At 38.9% G+C, this 22,240-nt stretch overlaps 2 non-coding genes across 2 annotated transcripts; both read right to left on the reverse strand.

Annotated features, from left to right (window-relative positions):
* Positions 1–5,130: 5,130 nt before the first annotated feature.
* Positions 5,131–5,238, reverse strand: LOC141662255 (small nucleolar RNA R71). The gene has a single exon (XR_012550378.1). It is a non-coding gene; the product is annotated as a small nucleolar RNA R71 (small nucleolar RNA).
* A 3,858-nt stretch (positions 5,239–9,096) lies between these two features.
* Positions 9,097–9,203, reverse strand: LOC141662158 (small nucleolar RNA R71). Its single transcript, XR_012550285.1, has one exon. It is a non-coding gene; the product is annotated as a small nucleolar RNA R71 (small nucleolar RNA).
* Positions 9,204–22,240: the final 13,037 nt, after the last annotated feature.

Genomic DNA, 22,240 nt, shown 5'->3' on the forward strand with positions numbered 1-22,240 from the left:
GGTGTTAACTAAGTAATGTAAACTTCCAACTAAACTCTTGTACATAGTAGAGTCGACCACCTTCCCAAGTTCATCCTTGCTTATATGATCCTTAGGGTTTATCGGGTATTTGGTAGCATTACAATCCTTCATTCCAGCCTTCTCTAAAATCTTGCTTGCATAAGCTGTTTGTTTCAAAATGATATGGCCTCCATTCTGTTCTACCTCGATCCCCAAGTAATAACTGAGCTTTCCCAGGTTTGTCATTTCAAACTTCGTTCCCATCTGCGTCTTAAACTCTTGAATTCCAGCTAAGTCAGCCCTTGTGACCAATATGTCATCGACGTAGACAACGATGATCAGACTCTCGTTTCCCTTTCCTCTTGTATAAACTGCGTTCTCGTATGGGCATCGTTTGAAACCTAGACTCTCGAGACACTGATTGAGCTTCGCGTACCAGGCCTTTGGTGCCTATCGAAGGCCATATAAGGCCTTGATTAACTTGTACACCAGTCTCTCTTGCCCCTGTTTCTTATACCCTTCAGGCTGAGATACGTACATGTCCTCTATGATTTCACCATTAAGAAATGCGGTCTTCACATCTAAATGATGCACCTCCCATTTTCTCTTTGCAGCTAGTGCCAACAGCAGACGCACCATTTCTAAGCGAGTCACTGGAGCATACACTTCTTCGTAATCTATACCGTGCTCTTGTGTGTAACCTTTCGCTACAAGGCGTGCCTTGTGTTTTGTCACCTTTCCCATTGCGTCTTTCTTCAATTTGAAAACCCATTTCAAACCTATTTCTTTTTGCCCTGCTGGTAGCTCGACAAGAGACCAGGTATCATTTTTCTCTATAGACTCTATCTCTGCATCCATGGCTCTTCGCCAGTTCTGATCCTTTACAGCTTCTCCGTAATTTCCTGGCTCCTCAATCCCCATAAGATATAGCTCCTCGTCTAGAACTACATTTTCAGTATCGTCATAAACTTCTGAAAGCATCCTGGTTTTCTTCGGTGTTGCACTATCATCATAATCCTCAACACGCAGTTTTTGTGTTGCAGGTGATGACACAGGACTCTCTGGTCGTCCCATGTATTCGTCTCCACCTATGTCACTGCCATCATCCTCCTGTAAACCATCAATATTGAATGTGACCATTTGCTCATCTCCTTTAGTTTCAGCTTCATCCCACTCCCATGCTCTGTTCTCTTCAAAAGTAACGTCTTTACTCACCAGTACTTGGTCTTTAGTAGGATTATACAACCTATAACCTTTGGTACCAGGCTCCTTCCCGAGATTTATGACTCGAATACTTCGATCATCCAGCTTGGACGTGTGTTGACTGGGAATTTTCATATGCCCAACACAACCAAACACACGTATATGTGATATATCCAGTTTTTGTTTCGTCCATGCCTCATACAGAGTAATACCAGTCAGTGCTCTTGTTGGTAAATGATTCAATACATACACCGCGTGCCTGACTGCTTCCCCCCTGAATTTTGCAGGCAAAACCATTTCTTTCGACAAACAATGAGCCATCTCCATAATAGTTCTATTACGACGTTCCACAACCCCATTTCCTGTGGCGTATAAGGGGCAGTGTAGTGTCGTTTTATACCATTCTCCTCACAATACAATCTGAAATTGTTCGACCCAAACTCACCACCTCTGTCTGTTCTGAGAATTTTGATCCTTCTATCAGTTCCCTTTTCAACTAGTGCCTTGAATTTTCTGAACGCATTAAAAGCTTCATCCTTGCTTTTGAGTAGATATGCCCACATAACACGACTAAAATCATCAACTATCAAGAAGACATACCTGTTTCCAGCAGCTGTCGTGGGTGTGATTGGCCCGCACAAGTCGCCGTGTATTAGCTCTAAAGCTTTGGATGCACTGAATGTTGACTTTGTTGGCTGTTGCTTCCTTGCCTGCTTTGACAGTAAACAACCTTCACACACTCCTTTTGAATTTATGATTTTTGGGAGCCCCTTAACCATTTTCTCCTTGGCCATGAGTGTCCTGGCTTGATAATTTACATGCCCCAAACGTGCGTGCCACAACTTGGATTCTTCTTTTGCCTTTCACATCAAACACCCCGATTTTTCAGACTCAAGGATGAGTTTGTATAGTCTATTTGCAGACCTTTTTACCTTCATCAGCAACTTCCCATTCTCTTCATGGACCCACATGTAGTCACCTTTAATTATGACTTGTTTTCCCTCCTCGGACAATTGTCCTAAGCTAATGATGTTGTCGCGTAGGCTGGGAATAAAATACACATCCTTGAGAGTCCTTTCTTCACCGTTTTTGCATTTCAAAACAATCGTTCCTTTCCCTTTGATCTCCACAGCTAAACCGTCTCCAAATTTAACTCTACCTGTCATTCCCTCATCTACTGAATAGAACCTTGATTTCTGCCTGGACATATGATTACTGGCTCCGTTGTCAAGATACCACATATTCAATTCCTACTTTACGCTCTCCAAGCCAGACCTCAACATTGGTTTCACTCCTCCTTCATCGAGAACCAACAATTTTGTCTCATCCTTGGTGTGCTCAACCAAAAACAATGCTGGTTCGTCATCATCTTCTACTCGAGTCAGGTTCAATTCCTGCCTTTGATCTCTCAAACGCCTTGGCTTTCTACATTCTGCAGCGAAATGCCCATAAAAAAACCATGAACTATGGTGCAAATTATTTGTTATTCCCCAACCAAGTTTTTTTAACTTCTCTTTGCACTCTTGAAGAGATGGTCCGCTGTTATTTTGAACCATAATATCGAGTGCACTGATCATCTTATCCTCAAGCTGTAAATTTTTAGAACTTTTAGATGAAGTTTTAGTTTTTTTCATTGGTCTTTCCCCTTCGGCAAAGAAGTTTGGAACATTGACATGTGATCCAGGAACTTCAGAGTTACGAGGTGAATCATTGTGAGATTGATTAGAAAATTCTTCGGTCTCAAAAGTCTCTAAGTCATCAGATAAATCAATAGTCCTATTCTTATTAGAGCTTGGTCCCCATCCACTGACACCCGTAGAAGCAGCCTGTTAAGTGGAATTTATGTCCACTTAGAATGATCTATAAAGGCTTGAATTAATATTTTGTACTCGAGTTATTTGTGTATTTGATGTGTTTTTGTAGTATTTTTACATTTCAGGCATATATAAAAGAATTAGGAGATTTAGCATTATTTTGGTGCTAAATTGGTGTTAGGATGGTGTTCAGGAAGATTGCTCGAGAATTGCCAACTCAAACCAGCCAAGAAAATAAGAAAATAAAGATTTTCCAGAAGGTCAGCGCGCCCACGCTGTGAAAGCGCGCGCCCGCACCGAAGATGCAGAATTGCAGTGCGCCCGCGCTGATGAAGCGCGCACCCACGCCAGGTCGGGATGAAAGAATCCTGATTCTCTTATAATTCTAATTTCTGGGCTTCTAATCTGCATGGCCTGCTATATAATGACAACTTAAGGTCGTTTTTCAAAAAGGAGACATAACAGAGCTTAAGGAGAGATCGACGAGAAGACCTATAGCACAATTCAACGAAGGCGAAGAAAACCTAGTTTATTCTTGTGATTCTTTGTTATAAGTTGTAATCTTAGATGCTCGTTTCTTGTTTGTTGAACCTATACTCTTGTTACGTACTTGGTTCATTATTTATTCAATATAAAGACTATGTTTATTATACCATGCTTTCATCAGAACCCACGTTGATGATGAGTCCGATTATGGGCTAATCGTTATCGTGGGGTTCTAACGGATTTACTTATGGATTTCTTTAGTTAATATTGTTTCGATACCTTAATGTGTGGTGATTGTATGATAACCTAGTATTGGTTGTGCTTATTCGTCTTATGAGCGTCGCAAACTTATAAGATAGCGTGTTAATCTCTAATGAAGCGACAGTGAATTTATGGGTTTAGAACTTGCCATGCTAGCATAGGTTCATGAATTTGTTATGCATGATTCATAGGTAATTTTAATCATCTTACTTGCCCTATGTAATCAGGATAGATAACTTGTGCATTAAACCGTTATGTTGTCAAATTCTATAGACATATAGGGTCTCAATATAATTGGTATCTATTCAGCTTCTATCTCTTTTGTGGATGTTTGGTAGTAGGATATTCGTACAACGAAAGTTGGCATTTACTAGTTTCATGTTATCTGATTAGTATCATCACCATTGCATGCTAAGGTTGAGAACAAAAAGGCTATTGAATGAAGTAGTAATGAAGTTAGAATCCCATGTTTGTGTCATATAGTAATCAATCCCTTTTAATCTCTTAGTTAATGTTCTTTAGTATAATCTCTTAGTTAATCGTAGTTATAAACAATCTAAATTTGTTAATCGTCTTAGCATTGAATAATAATCATACCATTGTTGCATAAGTGCATTGATTGAAATTAACCTAAACCGGTCTCTGTAGGAATGAACTATAAATAATTCTATATTACTTACGATAGCGTATAGTTGCGTGAATATTAGCGCGTGTTTTCGTTTGGCGCCGCTTCCAGGGACTCGGTGTTAATTTTTAGTTTATGTGTTTGTCATCAATGGTCGTTAAAGTTCATTGACTCGGACATTGTTAATTATTTTCTTGTTGTGTTTCAGGTACTCTAGCGAGCGTGTATGCATACGCGTTCTTGGTCTCGTAAGAGAACACTGGATCAAGATGAGGAAGAAGTTGTAGTAGTTAAGGAAGTTTTTGAAGAAGTTCTTGTCGAGGAGAGATTTGAAGAAGAAGCTCTTATTGCAATGGGAGAACCAGAAGCGAATACGAAGGCTTTGATGGATTACTCTCAACCGAAGATTAATGATATTCAGTCTAGCATTGTCTGACCAGCCATCTTGGATAACATCTTTGAGATCAAGTCAAGCACGATTCAGATGATACATAACTCAGCTCAGTTTGGGGGTTCTCTGACAGAAGACCCCAACATGCATATCAGAGATTTCATCGAGATGTGCGACACTTTCAAGTTCAATGGAGTTTCTGAAGATGCTATTAAGTAGAGGATTTTCCCATTCTCTCTGTGGGATAAAGCTAAGTGCTGGTTACATTCTCTACCACCAGGGTCTATCACCAAATGAGAGGATCTTTCTCAAAATTTCCTAACTAAATTCTTTCCTATTACGAAGACTGCAGCAATCAGAAATGCCCTTACTTAATTTTCTCAGCAATTTGGAGAATCTTAATGTGAGGCTTGGGATCGCTACAAAGAGATGCTTAGAAAGTGTCCCCACCATGGGATGCCTGACTGGATGATCATTAATTGCTTTTATAATGGATTGGGTGCTACTTCTAGACCCATGCTTGATGCAGCATCAGGAGGAGCCTTATGAGCTAAAAGCTATGATGAAGCTTATGAATTGATTGAGTTGATGGCTGCCAATGAATACCAGAACCCAACTCAGAGACTATCTCAGGGCAAGGTAGCAGGCATTCTGGAGGTAGATGCAACTACTGCTATAGCTGCTCAGCTTAAGGCTTTGACGATGAAGGTAGATTCTTTGACTAATTATGGAGTTAATCAGATCACTAATGTCTGTGAGCTTTGTGCTGGTGCCCATGAGACAAAGCAGTGTGCTATTTCTAGTGAATCAACTCAGTTCGTGAGTAACTTTCAGAGGTCGCAGCAACCAATTTCAGCCACCTATCATCCAAACAACCGCAATCATCCTAACTTCAGCTGGAGCAATACTCAGATTGCGGTACAGCATCCTTTTCAACAGTATGCAGCAAAACAATACAACCCTCCTGGTTTTCAGCAACTGCAATATGCACCTAGACAAAAACTCCAGCTGCAACAGTCTATTGAAAAATCTGAATTGGAGGACTTGAGGCTCATGTGCAAGAGCCAAGCGGTTTCTATCAAGACCTTGAAGAATCAAATTGGGCAAATTGCCAACGCTTTGCTAAATCGTCAAACTGGTACACTCCCTAGTGACACTGAAGTTCTAGGAAAGAGGGAAGCTAATGAGCAGGTTAAGGCAATTACATTGAGATCTGGAAAGGTTGCAAATCCTGAAAAATCTCAAGTTTCGGAAGATGAAGCTTTGGCTGAAGAAGAAGTACAGAAGAAAGCAGAAGTGGAACCAAGGAAGACTACTGTGGAACACACTCCTCCTGAGGGTAATACAGGGGAGAAACAGATCTATCCTCCACCTCATTTTCCTAAGCGGCTATAGAAGAAAATGCTGGATAAGCAGTTTGAAAAGTTTCTGGAGGTGTTCAAGAAACTTCATATCAATATACCTTTCGCTGAAGCTCTTGAACAGATGCCTAGTTATATGAAGTTTATGAAAGGTATTCTCTCTCGGAAATTGAAGTTTGATGACTTAGAGACAGTTGCTCTCATGGAGGAATGCAGTGCTGTGCTGCAACAGAAGTTGCCCCCGAAGCTTAAAGATCCTGGAAGCTTCACTATTCCTTGTACCATTAGAAAAGTGTTATTTGACAAATGTTTATGTGACTTGGGAGCTAGCATCATTATGATGCCCTTGTCAATCTTCAAGAAGTTGGACTTACCTGATCCAAAGCCTACTTATATGACTTTGCAGTTGGCCGATCGTTCTATTAAACAGACTCTAGATACACCTCTCAACAAGGTGTGTCTATTAAAAAGAGCATTCACCCAAATGCATCCTGTATAGAGTCTGCACAGCCTGCACTTGATAAAATCCAAGTGTATGGTAATAGAAATAAAGATGGCACACACGGTGAGAGCACATCTTTTGAAGCTCCTTCATCCATTCAGGGGAGCTGTCAACACTCACTATTGAGCAACAACTTCTAATCTCACAAATTTCTTCTCCACCTAAAGCATTTGAATCTAACTCTCAAGTGCAAACTAACTCAAGTGACTTGGTTCAAGCAACCTTGTTCACCACCCAGAAACTACATTCAGATGGTGAGAAGCTTCTAGCTGGGGTAGACCTTGATGGCACCATCAAAACCATGGGGGATTCATCAGTTTTTACTGAAGACCCCATGGATGTCACAAATGCACCTTCATATGCAAATCAGCCTTCACAGGCTGTTAGGTTTGAGGGTAGTTGTTGAGTGGCATTTATGACACTTTATAATGCTCCGTAAAGCTTTGAATTGATGTTTTGTACTCGAGTTGTTAGTGTTTTTAACGTTTTTTGTAGTGTTTTTGCATTTCAGGCATTTATCAGGAATACAGGTGAATTGGCATGGTTTTGATGCTAATTTGGTGTTAGGATGATGTCTAAAATAAAAGCTCGTGAAAAGACCGACTCAATTCAGCAAGAAAAGAAGAAGTCAACAATTTTTCCCGAGAGACGGCGCGCTCGCGCTGAAGAAGCGCGCGGCCGCGCTAGGTCGGGAATTAAAATCTTGTTTCTCATGGAATTTTGATCCGTTGGACTTCTACTCTGCATGGGCTGCTATATATACATAACTTATGTTTGTTTTTCATAAGAAGACGTACCAAAGCTTAAGGAGAAGGAGCAAGCAGACCGTAGAGCACAATTCAACCAAGGCGAAGAAGATCTAGTTTATTCTTATGATTCTTTATTTTAAGTTGTAACTTTGGATGCTAGTTTTCTTATTCGTAAACCTTTACTCTTGTTTCGTACTTGGTTTTATTTAAGTATAAAGACTACGTTTATTATACCAAGCTTTAATCAGAACCCACATTGATGATGAGTCCGATTATGGGCTATCGTTATCGTGGGGTTCTAACAGATTTACTTTTGGATTTCTTTAGTTAATCTTGTTTCGATACCTTAGTGTGTGGTGATTGTATGATAACCTAGTATTGGTTGTGCTTATTCGTCTTATGAACGTCGTGAACTTATAAGATAGTGTGTTAAACTTTAATGAAGCGAAAGTGAATTTAAGGGTTTAGAACTTGCCATGCTAGCATAGGTTCATGTATGTGATATACATGATTCATAGGTAATTTTAACCATCTTACTTGTCCTATATAATTACGATAGATAACTTGTGTGTTAAACCATTATGTTGTCAAATTCTATAGACATATAGTGTCTCAATATAATTAGTGTCTATTTAGCTTTTATCTCTTTTGTGGATGCTTGGTAGTAGGGTATTCGTACAACGAAAGTTGGCGTTTATCAGTTTCGTGTTATCTGATTAGTGTATCACCATTACATGCTAAGGTTAAGAACGAAAAGGCTATTGAATGAAGTATTTAATGAAGTTAGAATCCCATGTTTATGTCATATATTATTCAACTCTCTTTAATATCTTAGTTTATGTTCTTTAATATAATCTCTTAGCTAATCTTAGTATAAATAACCTCAATTTGTTATTCGTCTTCGCATTGGATAATAATCATACTAGTGTTGCATAAATACAGTGATTGAAATTAACCTAAACCTGTCCCTGTGGGAATGAACTAGAATTTATTCTATATTACTTGCGATCGTGTATACTTGCGTGAATATTAGCGCATAATTTAGCCCTAACAAGTTTTTGGCGCCGCTGCTGGGGATATCGGTGTTAATTTTTAGTTTATGTATTTATCATCATTGGTCATTAAACTTCAGTGACTCGAACATTGTTACTTACTTAATTCCTTGTCGTGTTCCAGGTACTCTAGTGAGCGTGTATGCATACGCGTTCTCGGTCTCGTAAGAGGACACTGGATCAAGCTGAGGAAAAAGTGGTAGTCGAGGAGAAAGTTGAAGAAGAGATCTTAGTTGAGAAAGAAAAAGAAGTTCTTATTGTAATAGGAGAACCCGTAGCGAATCCAAAGGCTTTGATGGAATACTCTCAACCGAAGATCAATGATATTCAGTCTAGCATTGTTCGACCAGCCATCGCGGCTAATACCTTTGAGATCAAGTCGAGCACAACTCAGATAATACAGAACTCAGTTCAGTTTGGGGGTTCTCCGACAGAAGACCCCAACATGCACATCAGAGATTTCATCGAGATCTGTGACACTTTAAAGTTCAATGGAGTTTCTGAAAATGCTATTAAGTTGAGGCTTTTCCCATTCTCTCTGCGAGATAAAGCTAAGTGTTGGTTACATTCTCTACTACCGGGGTCTATCACCAAATGGGAGGATCTTGCTCAAAAGTTCTTAACTAAATTCTTTCCTATGGCGAAGATTGCTGTAATCAGAAACACACTTACTCAATTTGCTCAACAATCTGGAAAATCTTTATGTGAGGCTTGGGATCGATATAAGGAGATGTTTAGGAAGTGTCCTCATCATGGGATGCCTGAATGGATGACCATTAACTATTTCTATAATGGTTTGGGTGCTACTTCTAGACCCATGCCTGATGGCTTCTAATGAATACCAGAATCCTACTCAGAGACTAACTCAGGGCAAGGTAGCAGGAATTCTGGAGTTGGATGCAACTACTGCTATAGCTGCTCAAATTAAGGTTTTAACGATGAATGTGGATTCTCTGTCTAACTATGGAGTTAATCAGATCACTAGTGTCTGTGAGCTTTGTGCTGGTGCCCATGAGACTGATCAGTGTGCCATTTCTAGTGAAAACTCAGTCCGTGAGCAACTTTCAGAGGTTGCAGCAACCTGTACCAGCCATCTATCATCCTAACAACCACAATCATACTAACTTTAGATGGAACAACACTCAGAATGCGGTTCAGCAGCCTTATCAGCAGTATTCAGCAAAACACTACAACCCCCCTGGTCTTCAGCAACCGCAATAAGCACCAAGGCAACAACTCCAGCTACAATAGTCTAATGAAAAATCTGAATTGGAGGAGTCGAGGCTCATGTGCAAGAGCCAAGCGGTTCCTATCAAGACCTTGGAAAATAAAATTGGATAAATTGTCAATGCCTTGTTAAATCGTCAACCTGGTACACTCCCAAGTGACACTGAAGTGCCAGGAAAGAGGGAAGCTAAGGAGCAGGTAAAGGCAATTACATTAAGGTCTGGGAAGGTTACAAATCCCGAACACTCTCAAGTTTCAGATGAAGAAGCTGTAGTTGAGAAAGAAGTGCAGAAGGAAGCTGAAGTGGAAATAAGGAAGACTACTATTGAACACACTCCTCCTGAGGGTAATACAGGGGAGAAACAGATGTATCCTCCACCTCCCTTCCCTAAGAGGCTGCAGAAGAAAAAGATGGATAAGCAGTTTGAGAAGTTTCTGGAGGTGTTCAAGAAACTTCATATCAACATACCTTTCGCTGAAGGTCTTGAACAGATGCCTATTTATGTGAAGTTTATGAAAGGTATACTTTCTCAGAAAATGAAGCTGGATGACTTAGAGACAGTTGCTCTCACGGAGGAATGCAGTGCGGTGCTGCAACAGAATTTGCCTCCGAAGCTTAAAGATCCCGGAAGCTTCACTATTCCTTGCACCATTGGAAAAGTGTTGTTTGAAAAATGCTTATGTGACTTGGGAGCTAACATCAATCTTATGCCTTTGTCAATCTTCAAGAAGTTGGACTTACCTGATCCAAAGCCTACTTATATGACTTTGCAGTTGGCCGATCGATCTATTACATATCCACAAGGCATTATGGAGGATGTCTTGGTCAAGGTGGATAAACTCATTGTTCTTGCTCATTTTGTAATTCTTGATTTCGAGGAGGATAAGAAGATCCCCATAATCTTGGGAAGAACATTCTTGGCTACTGGCTGAAGCTTGATTTATGTGTAGAAGGGTGAGCTTACTATGCGAGTGCTGGATCAGGATGTAACGTTCAATGTTTTTAATGCCATGAGATTCCCGACTGAAAATGGGGAGTGCTTAAAAGTGGAGTTGGTCGATTCTGTGGTTACTTCAGAACTTGATCAAATTCTAAGGTCTGATGCCTTAGAGAAGGCCTTGTTGGGGAATTCAGATAGTGAAGATGATGAAGGTGATGAACAGTTGCAATATTTGAATGCTTCTTCTTGGAAGCAAAGGCTGGATATGCCTTTTGAATCTCTTGGATTGGAAGATTTAAACAAATCTCCAAAGCACCTCAAGCCATTTATTGAGGAAGCTCCTACACTTGAGCTTAAACCTTCCTCCACCAATTTCTGTTAAGGGAGTTCACAGCTTTCTTGGTCATGCGGGTTTCTATAGGCAGTTCATCAAGGACTTCTCTAAAATCTCTAAACCCTTGTGCAATCTTGTAGAAAAAGATGTCCCTTTCAAGTTTAATGATGAGTGCCTTGCTATTTTTGAGATCCTAAAGAAGAATTTAATCATGGCACCTATCATAACTGCACCTGATTGGAATGAGCCTTTTGAGATGCTGTGCGATGCAAGTGATTATGCAGTAAGAGCAGTTCTTGGGCAGAGAAAGAACAACATATTTCATGTGCTCTACTATGCTAGTAAGACCCTTAATGGTGCTCAACTGAACTATACTACTACTGAGAAAGAGCTCTTAGTCATTGTCTATGGTTTTGAGAAGTTTCGATCTTATTTGCTTGGGACGAAGGTGACAGTTTTCACTGATCACGCTGCTATTCGCTATCTTGTCTCGAAGAAGGACTCGAAGCCTAGACTGATTTGATGGGTTCTTTTACTTTAAGAATTTGAGTTAGAGATCAAGGACATGAAAGGTACTGAGAATCAAGTCACTGATCATCTCTCTCGTTTGGAAGATCCAAGTGCAACTTTACAGGATAAGACATTGACAAATGAGTCTTTTCCCGATGAGCAGTTGTTTGGAGTGAAAGAAGAAGAACCGTGGTTTACATACATTATGAACTACCTTGTGAGTAATATTTTGCCTCCAGACTTGTCTTCTGCTCAAAGGAAGAAGTTTCTTCATGAGGTGAAGTGGTACATGTGGGATGAGCCATTCTTGTTTCGGCAAGGAGCTGACCAAATCATCAGGAGATGTATTCCGTACAGTGAAATGGGGGGGTGATCTTGCGAGACTGTCATTCGACTGTTTATGGAGGCCACTATAGTGGAGAAAAGACAGCAACTCGTATCCTTCAAGCGGGATTCTTTTAGCCTACATTGTTTAAAGATGCGCATCAGTTTGTTTTGAAGTGTGATCGATGCCAGCGAGTTGGTAATATGTCCAAGAGGGATGAGATGCCTCTTAATGTGCTTCTCGAGGTTGATGTCTTCGATGTTTGGGGAATTGACTTCATGGGGCCATTTGTCTCATTTGTAATAATCAGTATATCTTGTTGGCGGTTTATTATGTCTCAAAATGGGTTGAAGTCAAGGCTTTTCCGATAAATGATGCGAAGGTAGTGCTTAATTTTCTTCATAAGCAGATATTCACAAGATTTGGGACTCCAAGAGTCATAATCAGTGATGAGGGATCACATTTCTATAATCTCAAGTTTACTGCTATGATGCAGCGATATAATGTGAATCATCGCATTGCTACAGCCTACCATCCTCAGACTAAGGGTCAAGCTGAGGTGTCTAATAGAGAGATCAAGAGGATTCTAGAGAAAGTGGTGTGTCAATCAATGACGGATTGGTGTTTGAAGCTTGATGAAGCTATTTGGGCGTATCGAACAACATATAAGACTACGTTAGGTATGTCACCATTTTAGTTAGTTTATGGTAAGGGGTGTCATTTGCCTATGGAGCTCGAGCACAAAGCGTATTGGGCTTTGAAGAAGTTAAACCTTGATTTGGATGTAGCTGGTAAGAAGATGATTCTTCAATTGAATGAACTCGATGAGTTTCTGCTTCAAGCGTATGAGAACAACAAAATGTATAAGGAGAAAGTTAAGAGGTGGCACGATAGGGGTCTTGTGCTCAAATCATTTGTGCTGGGGCAACAAGTTCTTTTGTTCAACTCTAGTCTTCATCTTTTTCCTGGAAAGTTGAAGTCGAGGTGGTCAGGGCCGTTTATTATCAAAACTTTGTTTTCACATGGAGCGGTGGAGATTTTTGAGAATGATCCAGGCCAAGCATTCAAGGTGAATGGAGGTTGAAGCATTACTATGGGGATACGACAAACTGTGAGGTGGTTAGTGCCATTTTATTATCTACTTGATCTCGAGTTTCTATGTCAAGCTAACGATGCAAATCAAGCGCTTCTTGAGAGGCAACCCAAGTTTGTTGTACATTAGTATATAGAGGAAGAAGAAAACAAGGAGAAAAACACAAAAAAATCAGAAAAGAAAATTTTTCAGTGTGAACTACAGAAGCACGGCGTGCCCGCACTGCCTGGCGGGGCGGTCGCGCTGGATTGATAGAAGCACGGCGCGCCCGCGCTGGCCCCTAAAGCCGAAAAAAATCAGAAAAATCGAAAATCAAAAACAAAAACAGCTTGCAACCGAATTTTCCTCCTCCACTTCCCATATTTCCCTCTCCAAATAAATTTCAATTAACCCCATTACTACCATTATTCCCATAATCAATTCCCACTTCTTTTCCATAACTAATTCTCTCTCAATTTCCTATATATATACATACTTATACACAAACTTCTCCATCACTTCTCAAATTCTCAAACACATAAATCTCTCTTATACACTTCTATTCTCTCAAAATTATTCACTTTCAATGGCACCCAAGAGACAACGAACCCAAGTTAGCAGCAACACTACCGATTCTTCTAGTGTTGGTGGTGTGCAACCAAGGTTTTCAACTCCAGAGGTTGAGGCGGAGTATGTGAGGCTGCTTTCGAAGCCCATAGCCAATGAGCGAGGTTTTCTGCCATCAGGGAGGGATGGTAAGTTGTTGGTGATGATTGTGGAGATGAAGTGGATTATTATTTGTGAGGTACCAGTTGTGGTGCCTATGAGTGTGGTTCGCGAGTTTTACGCGAATGCAAAAGTGGAAAAGAACGGTTTTACTGTGGTGAGGGGGTTGACTGTGGATTACAGTGCATAGGCCATTCATCGGGTGATAAGTTAGCCCGAGAGAAAGCCGGAGCAGGAGGATTGGAATGCGAAGACTGGTGAGGATTTTAACTTGGATTTGATCGTTGCTACTTTGTGTGTGCCAGAGACACATTGGAAGTTCAAGAAGGGCACAAACGTGTATGCTACTTTCCCAGCTTCATGCATGAACAGGTATGCCCGTGCATGGAACTCGTTTATTTGAGCTAACATTATACCTTAATCCCATGTGCATGATGTTACGGTGGACCGGGCATAGCTGTTGTGGGGTATTCTGCAGGGTGATTATGTGGACTTGGGGTCCCTTATATTTCAGGGGATTTTGAGGTTCTTGCGAGGGAGCACTATGGGGGCTATTCCCTATGCTTCCATTGTGACGAAGCTATGTGTGGTGGTTGGAATTCATTGGCCCGCACACGAGCAACTTCAGCTTCCTAGTGCCTCGATTGTTAGTTTGACGATAGCAGTTATGTAGGAGTGGGGAGGAGGTAAGCCTGATCCGAAGGGGTTTGGTTATTCTTATGACCACTTGTCGGGTGACCGCCCATCTGATCAGATGTATGCTGGTGGTACAACCCAGGCGAGTAGAGCAGCTTGGAGAGCTCAGCTGGTCGCCTATATTCGATGAGGATTCTGTGTACCCGCCGCCTGACACTCCTGACACTCCACCCGTTGAGGGTGATGACCATGATTCCAAGTAGGTATGCTTGATTCCTTACTATTACCTTCACTGAGGACAATGAATATTTTAAGTTTGGGGGTAGTAGTTAAGGAGTATATGTTATGTGTGAGTCGTATATAGTTTGCATATTCATGATAGTTTAGTTCATATAGTTGCATATTTTCCATGTAGTAGTTTTTTTATTTTGCATGATAGTCTGTTGCCATACAGTTCATGCATTTGCATTATAACATGATCCCTTATTTTACTTTTCCAACTGATTTGTGATATTGATGCTAGTGTGGTGATGTCGTATTTAGGAATGTTAAGTCTTATCAAGTTAATTTGCATGCTAGAAGCAATAAATTTGACTAAGTCTCATAGGTTGCTTGAGTGCTAGATCATGATCATGTTTTGTTTGTTTGTCGAGGTTTAATCATATATTTATATTTAGAATTTAGGATATTCTCTTAATGATAAAATAACATGGATATTTAAAAATTGGAGAAAAACATTGGATTTCATTGCTAGTTGTTGTGGCTAGGTGTCAAATGGCTAGTAGCCGACTCATTTTACATGAGTAGTCTAGGGTTGAACAAGATGGAGCTAAACACACTCGTTCAGAAATTGTTAAAAAAAAAGGAAAAAAAAGAAGAAAAAAGAAGAAAAAAGAAAAGAAAAAAGAAAAAAAATGTGTTATGCATAATTGATCACGAGTGGGCTCTTTAATACTCGAGTTATTAAGTTCTTAGGGGACTTTGTGCCTAGTGACCTAAGGCTTTTATAGTCTGGGATCCACTAACCTAACGCTCGCTACATGGGTATTATTGTATAAGTCTTTTGTGGACTTCACTCATTGCACCGTCAAATAAGCATATTTGTTTTATTTGTGTGTTATAAATAAAAGCATGAATCCATGTATAACTCCAATATAAGAATTGAAGTATTATAAGTCATTTTGAGTTTAGCTTTTTATTCTATTTATAACCTTGTGATTTCCTTGGTGAGTAGTGAGTCATGATTATTGATCTAGTGGTGATAGTATGTCTGTTAAGCAATTGCACACACACACGCTTCTGGTTTGTGAATTGATTTATGAGATTTAATTGAACTTGTGTGAATAACTGTATTTGTGGAGATGTTGCTTGTTGGTTGGTTAAGTTATTCTATGGGGATTGTTGCATTCATATAGTTTGCATTCATGCATTTTTATTTCTTGTTCTTTGAGTCTATTTATGCTTGAGGACAAGCATCGGTTCAAGTTTGGGGGTGTGTTAAGTGGCATTTATGTCCACTTAGAATGCTCTATAAAGGCTTGAATTAATGTTTTGTACTTGAGTTATTTGTGTATTTGATGTGTTTTTGCATTTCAGGCTGTTAGGTCACACAACACTGTAGAAGGGGGTTGAATATAGTGTTTATACAATCAAATCGATTTAACACAAGTATGTAACAAAGATCAAGTATATTGAATAAACTCTGTTACAATAAGAACTGTTCTTCTCTCTCAGTGATGAACACATATCACTAAGAGCTGCTAGGTTACAATGTATAATGTTCTCGATAATGATAACACATATGTGTAAACCCAAAGTCTGTGTTTATATAGTACAAAGTTACAAGATAACTTCTAATTGATATGGAATATAATTCTGTCTCCTAAAATATATCAATCAGATATCTTCTACAAGTCTTCCAGTCTTCTAACTCTTTTCATGCATATCTTCTTTTGTTTAAGTCTCGATCTTCTACTGTAAATCAGCTTCCTTCCTTATATGAAAGTCTTCCCGCACTTAAGTTCTGATATGACCTTAAGTTTTGATATTAAGTTCTGACTTCCAGTAAGTCTTGATATGTCCTGTTTGTTAAGATCTGAAAACTAAACATGAATCATATTAGACATGACATCTCAAATATATCTAACAATCTCCCCCAACTTGTAAATTATGCAAAATATACAAGTTAATAGATTTGATGATGTCAAAAACATTTAAGTACAATTGCAAATAAGAGTTTAACTAGATAACTAACTATAACTTACAGTCCTTGTAGTTTTTACCAATCTCACTGAGTCAATCTGAATTATAATGATTCTTGACAAAGCTTGATATCAGCTTTTCTTCTTTAATCCTCAGGACTTGAGATATTGTAGTCTTGACTTACTTCATCTTTTCATTTTGACTTCCAATCTGATAGATTGCAATCCTTAAAGCAGAGATATGGTTTCTTTCTAAACCACCATTCAGTCTTATTACCCTAGGTTGAGAAAAATCTTCATTGTAGCATAAACATTTCTCATTCAGTAACACTTCAAGCTTAGCAGAATCCTTCTTTATTGGAGTTTCACTTCCATCATCTTTAACAATACTAGGAATGAATTCTGTAATTCTTGAACCAGAAATTCTTGCTTTATCTCTGATGGTCTTCAATATGAAGTTTGACCATCTCCTGGTAATATCAGACTTTACCTCTAAAAGGTAATGAAAGAATTGAAGTTCTTTCAGTGATTTGTTTAGCACATCTGATTTTGACATCTGATATGTCCTTCCATCTTCAAGAAATAGAATCAGATTTTCCTTGACATTGTGCTTGTCATGAGCATCCAGTACCACTTGAACAGAGATAACCTTATTAAGGTGTTTCTGTGTAATATCTTCAAGAGGTTTGTCAGTTAATAGAAATGGATATATAGTAGCAACTTCAACTCCTGTCTTAATCTTTGCTTCATCAGAACCTAGTCCAGCCCTGTCTCTTGGTTCTCTAGCATTTAACCCAATAGTCATGAAAGTAGACAAAAATTGGCTTTTTTTTGGATCTGATGGTTTGACATTTTTCCATAGAAGTTTCTTTTTATCAGCTACTTCCATTTTGTCTAAATCAACTTGAGCACTGTCAGAGGTTGACTTGATGACTTTATCAAAACTTGCTGTTTCTTTTGTAGATTGCACTTCTTCACTCTGAACAACTTGAGCCTTGTCAGAGGTTGTCTTGAATTCTTCAGAAATCTTCTTTCTTTTCAGAGTTTGAACATCTTTATCTTCAGCAAGAATATCATCAGTAACTTGAACCATTTTGCACATTGGCTTTATCAGAATTTGAGGAATTTTCATCTCCATTGGCTTGATTGGTTCATCAACTTTTCCTTTCCCTTTGTCTTTGGGATCAATCTCAGATTGTGATCTTGTCTTGGGCTTTGATGCCTCAGTTTGTGACTTATCCTTGATCACAATGCCTTTTACCTTAGACCTTGGAGGTTTCTTTGTAATAGAAGCTTTTGGCTTTAGATTTTTCTTTTCAGCTTTAAATCTAGCTTCTTCCTCCTTGAGATTTTCTAAATCCATTCCTGGATTATGCTTCAAAAATAATCTTCTAGCAATTTCCTCATCAAGTGTCTGAATCTTGGGATCCTTGTAGTAGACTGTTGTGTGCTTCCCCTTGAGCTTCAGAGTTTGCATGAACTTTTGAGAATCTTGACTTCCACCTTGTATCAAAACATCAGGCTTTGTCAGACTTTGCTCATCAGAACTTGATATCAGATTTTGAGTTTAGTACTTGCTATCAGATTTTGAGTTTGAGCAGCTTCAGAACTTGTCTTCTTTTGAGTAGAAGATTTGCTTGCATCAGTAATTAGTTTCCTTGAAAAAACCTTGCTACTCTGCTCTTTTCTTTGAACTTGACCTCTACCCTTGCTAGGGTTTCCCTGGTCATCAGCTTCATCATCTTTCTTTTTTAGTATTTGATCATTAGAGCATTTGGACTTAACTATCTTCTCCCCCTTTTTGGCATCATCTGATAGTAGGAGTGAGAGAAGAAGTTTAACTGAAGATTGGATTTCATCCAATTGAGCCTGTTGAGAAGCTTGATTAGCCAGGACCTCAGAGATTTGGGCCTGTTGCTTCTCTTGAGTTTCCTCAATTGCTTCTACCTTTTCAGAAATAGGTCTGATAAACCTCTTTTTGTCAAGCTTGGTCTCCATATACAGCTTTTTAGCCTTTTCTAGAAGTTTGTCAACCTTTTCTTGAGTAGCATAGTGTATACCTTGAAGAGTTTTGGTAGACAGAGCTGTGACTTTGTGTTGTGTCTTGAAATCAGCATTAGTAAGCAACTCATCAGCTTTACCAAAATGGTTTGTCAGTACTTTGGAGCTTGGAATGAAATCAGTGTCATTCCACTTCTTGGTCCACTCCACACCTCTGCGAGTATCTTCCCAAGGAATAGGAGCATCTTGCTCAACAAATTTCTCAATTAGTGCCTCCTTTCCTAGAATGGGAGCAGGAGTATCAACGGAAACACTGTCTTCTGAACTTGAGGAAGACTCATTATCTTCTGAAAGTACTAGAGTGTGTGAAGCAACTGGAGATTCTGGAACAATCTCATCTAAATTCTGAGCTTCAGAATTTATCTCCAGAATTGGTGTTGTTGGTGTAGATGGTATCTCAGCATCAGCATTTAAGATTGGAGAATGAGTTGGAGATGTCTGAGCTGCTGTAGGAGCTTCCAAATACAGAATAGTAGGAGATGCAGCATGTTGATGTCAATTTCAGGACTTAAGCCTGAATCTTTAACTGTAATATCTTCATGAAGAGGAGAGACTGGAGGTGTAACCACTGTATCATTAGCAGTGTCTTTGGCTTTAGCTGGAGGTGGCAGAGATTCAATCACAATTGGCTCTTTTGAGATCAGAGATTCCTGATCTCCTTCCTCAACTTCTTCAGCATCTTCTGATGGAGGCTTAGCGTTATACCTCTTTGCCCTCATTTTCTTCAATCTCCTTACCAATGAAGGAGTTTCTTTAGCAGCATCAGAACTTACAGTTCTCTTTCTTTTCAAGGAATCAGAGTCTTGAGCTGCAGTTTCTTTCTGAGAAGTAACATTCTCAGCTTCAACTGTCATAGGTTCTGATGCATAAGCCTATGCTTCCTTTTCACTATTAGATTCATCCCTGAGAATCATTTTCCTTATCTTTTGTGGAGGCAGAGGAACAGACTTTGTCTACTTAGGCCTGGAAGGTGAAGGTCTGATGGTATGTGTTGATGGTTGAGGTTGTGATGATTGTGTTGGTTTGAAGTATGTTTTGATAGTAGGTTGTGGTTGTGGTTGAGAAGTGGTTGGTCGTGCAGTGGTTGGAGGTTCTGATGGAGGTTGGGATGGTTGAACATCAGGATATAGAGCAGTGTATGTGGATGGGTCAGAGTTTACCAAAAACTGTTTGACAGATTGTGGAATTTGGAGGGATCTGAAAACAGTTTTCTTATTATCAGCAAATAATAAGTCAGTAAAAGCTCTCTTAGCAAGCTTAAATGGTTCAATTAACTTGCTAATTGGGGTGCATCAGAACAATAAGAACTATAAATAAGCTGACGGAATCTAGCAAAATATATAGTGTATCTTCTGTCATCCTATCCCCAATAAAGCCTAAAACAACATTTGCATAATCAAAATAAGTTTCATTTATGAGAGCATACCCGATTTGTTGACTAGGAATTGGGATTGCATCAAAATTGGAGCACTTGTTTGCAAAAGTCCTGGTGATGCAGTCGAAGAAGAAACTCCATTCCCTCCTTATGTGAAGTCTCTTCAACTGTCCCAGCTTCGCCAGAGTCTTCTCATAGCCCAGATTGGCCATTAGCCGTTGAAGAACTGGCTCTTCAACTGTTGAATATGTGCAGTTTTCTAGCAGATGGGGTGCTTGTCGAACTGTGGCCAAAGTCACCACATGGGCATCCTCCCCTATAGTAAAGACAATACTTGGGGACCCATTGGCACCACCATCATCATACACGCCTGACCTCCAGAACTCCAGCACTTGAGTTCCTGAGAATGTGTCTGGATGGGTCAGTGCATAACCTATCTCAGAGTTAGCGAGAAAATCCTGAACGAAATGAAGATCTGATGGGGCTTCACTCTTGCTAAGAATAGCCAAGTAATTGTTGGGGACAAAATTCGCTCCATTGAAAATAATATCTTTTGGTGCCATTTCTGTAAGAAATAAGTGAGAAAATATATTGTGCACAAGGTGTTTGATAAAAGTCCTGTATGAAAAAGCTTCAGAGAATATTAGAGAGAGAGAGAGAATAAGAGAGATTAAGAATAGAAAAGTAGGTAAAAGATTAGAAAATCTCTTAACTCCCATATATATACTCTCTCCACTGAACAGTCCTTTTTAGAAGTAAAACTGACACTTGTACACCTGTCAGCCAGTAAATAGTTAAAGCAGAGTTAGTGGGTACGAGAAATAAGTAATAATTACTGTGCACATGCAGTTTTTCAAGACAAACACGTTTACCACTAACCCAAATGATTATGACTGTTTTTATCTCACCTAATTATATTCTGATTAATTATGACCGTTTCGGTAATTACCACAAATAAGTCAAGTAAATAATAATGCCACGTAAGCATCAGAGTTTCCATCAGAATTTTGTATTAGAACTTGACTATTATCAGATTTTAATAGTCATTAGAACATGGCTTCTATACTCAAAAAGTGAATGTCTTTTTCTGTGATTCTTCATATAAATACTGACTTGTTTCTTCAAAGTTTAATCATCAGAACTTCCATCAGAACTTGTCCTCAGAATTTATGCAAATGACACTTAACTATTTGTCAAAAACAACTTAATCACCACAATAATTTTCATCATTCATATGGAGTGAGAGTGTGTGCATTAGCAAAATATCAGATAAAGATTAAAGTCTGATAAACTTCAGTACATCTTAGAAATAAGGCATAACTAAGAAAAATGCTTAAAATCTGTCATTAATAATGAAGTCTACTATAGGATAAATTTGTGCATGAGTCCACCTCAACTGTTTGTGCTCATTTTATACATCTTTTAGAATTCTTTTTCACAGTGGCTTCTCAGTGTAAATGAGTCACAACTGCTATTAGAATTTATGCTATTATTAGAGTATTTCTCCAGTAATCAGGGAATGTGAAAAGTCACCAAGAAAAATTTATTTGCTTTTCTAATTCATATAACTTAATACCAGCAATGCACTTGGGTCTTCCCTTCCACATATTTACTCTAGATCTCAAAGGAGTACATGACTTTAATTTTCTTTTCTTTTGATAAGTGAGGCTTATCAGCATTTAGTTTATCCTTAAGATTTACTGACATCAGAATTTGACAGATAAGAAGCAAGAATCTAGTTTGTGACTTATAAGATACACACAGTAAATTTGACTAAGCTCAAAATCATAATTTGCTTGTGTTAATGAATTTCCACATAAACAACTAATTCAAACATGGGATTTCTATTATGTTAAAGACTACTAGGTCAACATCTAGCACATGAATCCTCATTGGATTGAATAGTCACTGAACATTCAAATCACTATCAGAGTATATAGATCCACATCAGATAACAATCAGCATTTAATGTATTTCAATTTAAGTACAGATTACATGAAGATAAGATAATCTGTAAACACTGATCATAAAGTCTGATGCATGAGAACAAAAACTAAGCAGATTTAGAGAAAGAACCTGAAACCATTCCAAGTTCATTTACCAGTCTTGTAAAAGTAGCTTCACATACTGGTTTTGTGAAGTTATCTGCTAGTTGTTGATCTGTTGGAACAAAATGCAATTCCACTTTACCTTCCATCACATGTTCCCTTATGAAATAGTACCTAATGCAAATGTGCTTTATCATTGAGTGTTGAACTGGATTACCTGTCATAGCAATAGAACTTTGATTATCACAGTAAATAGGTATCTTAGAAAATTCTAACCCATAATCCAGCAACTGATTCTTCATCCAAAGAATCTGTGCACAACAACTTCCTGCAACAATAT

This window comes from Apium graveolens, chromosome 5 (genome assembly GCF_009905375.1).
Source record: "Apium graveolens cultivar Ventura chromosome 5, ASM990537v1, whole genome shotgun sequence".
NCBI lineage: Eukaryota > Viridiplantae > Streptophyta > Magnoliopsida > Apiales > Apiaceae > Apium > Apium graveolens.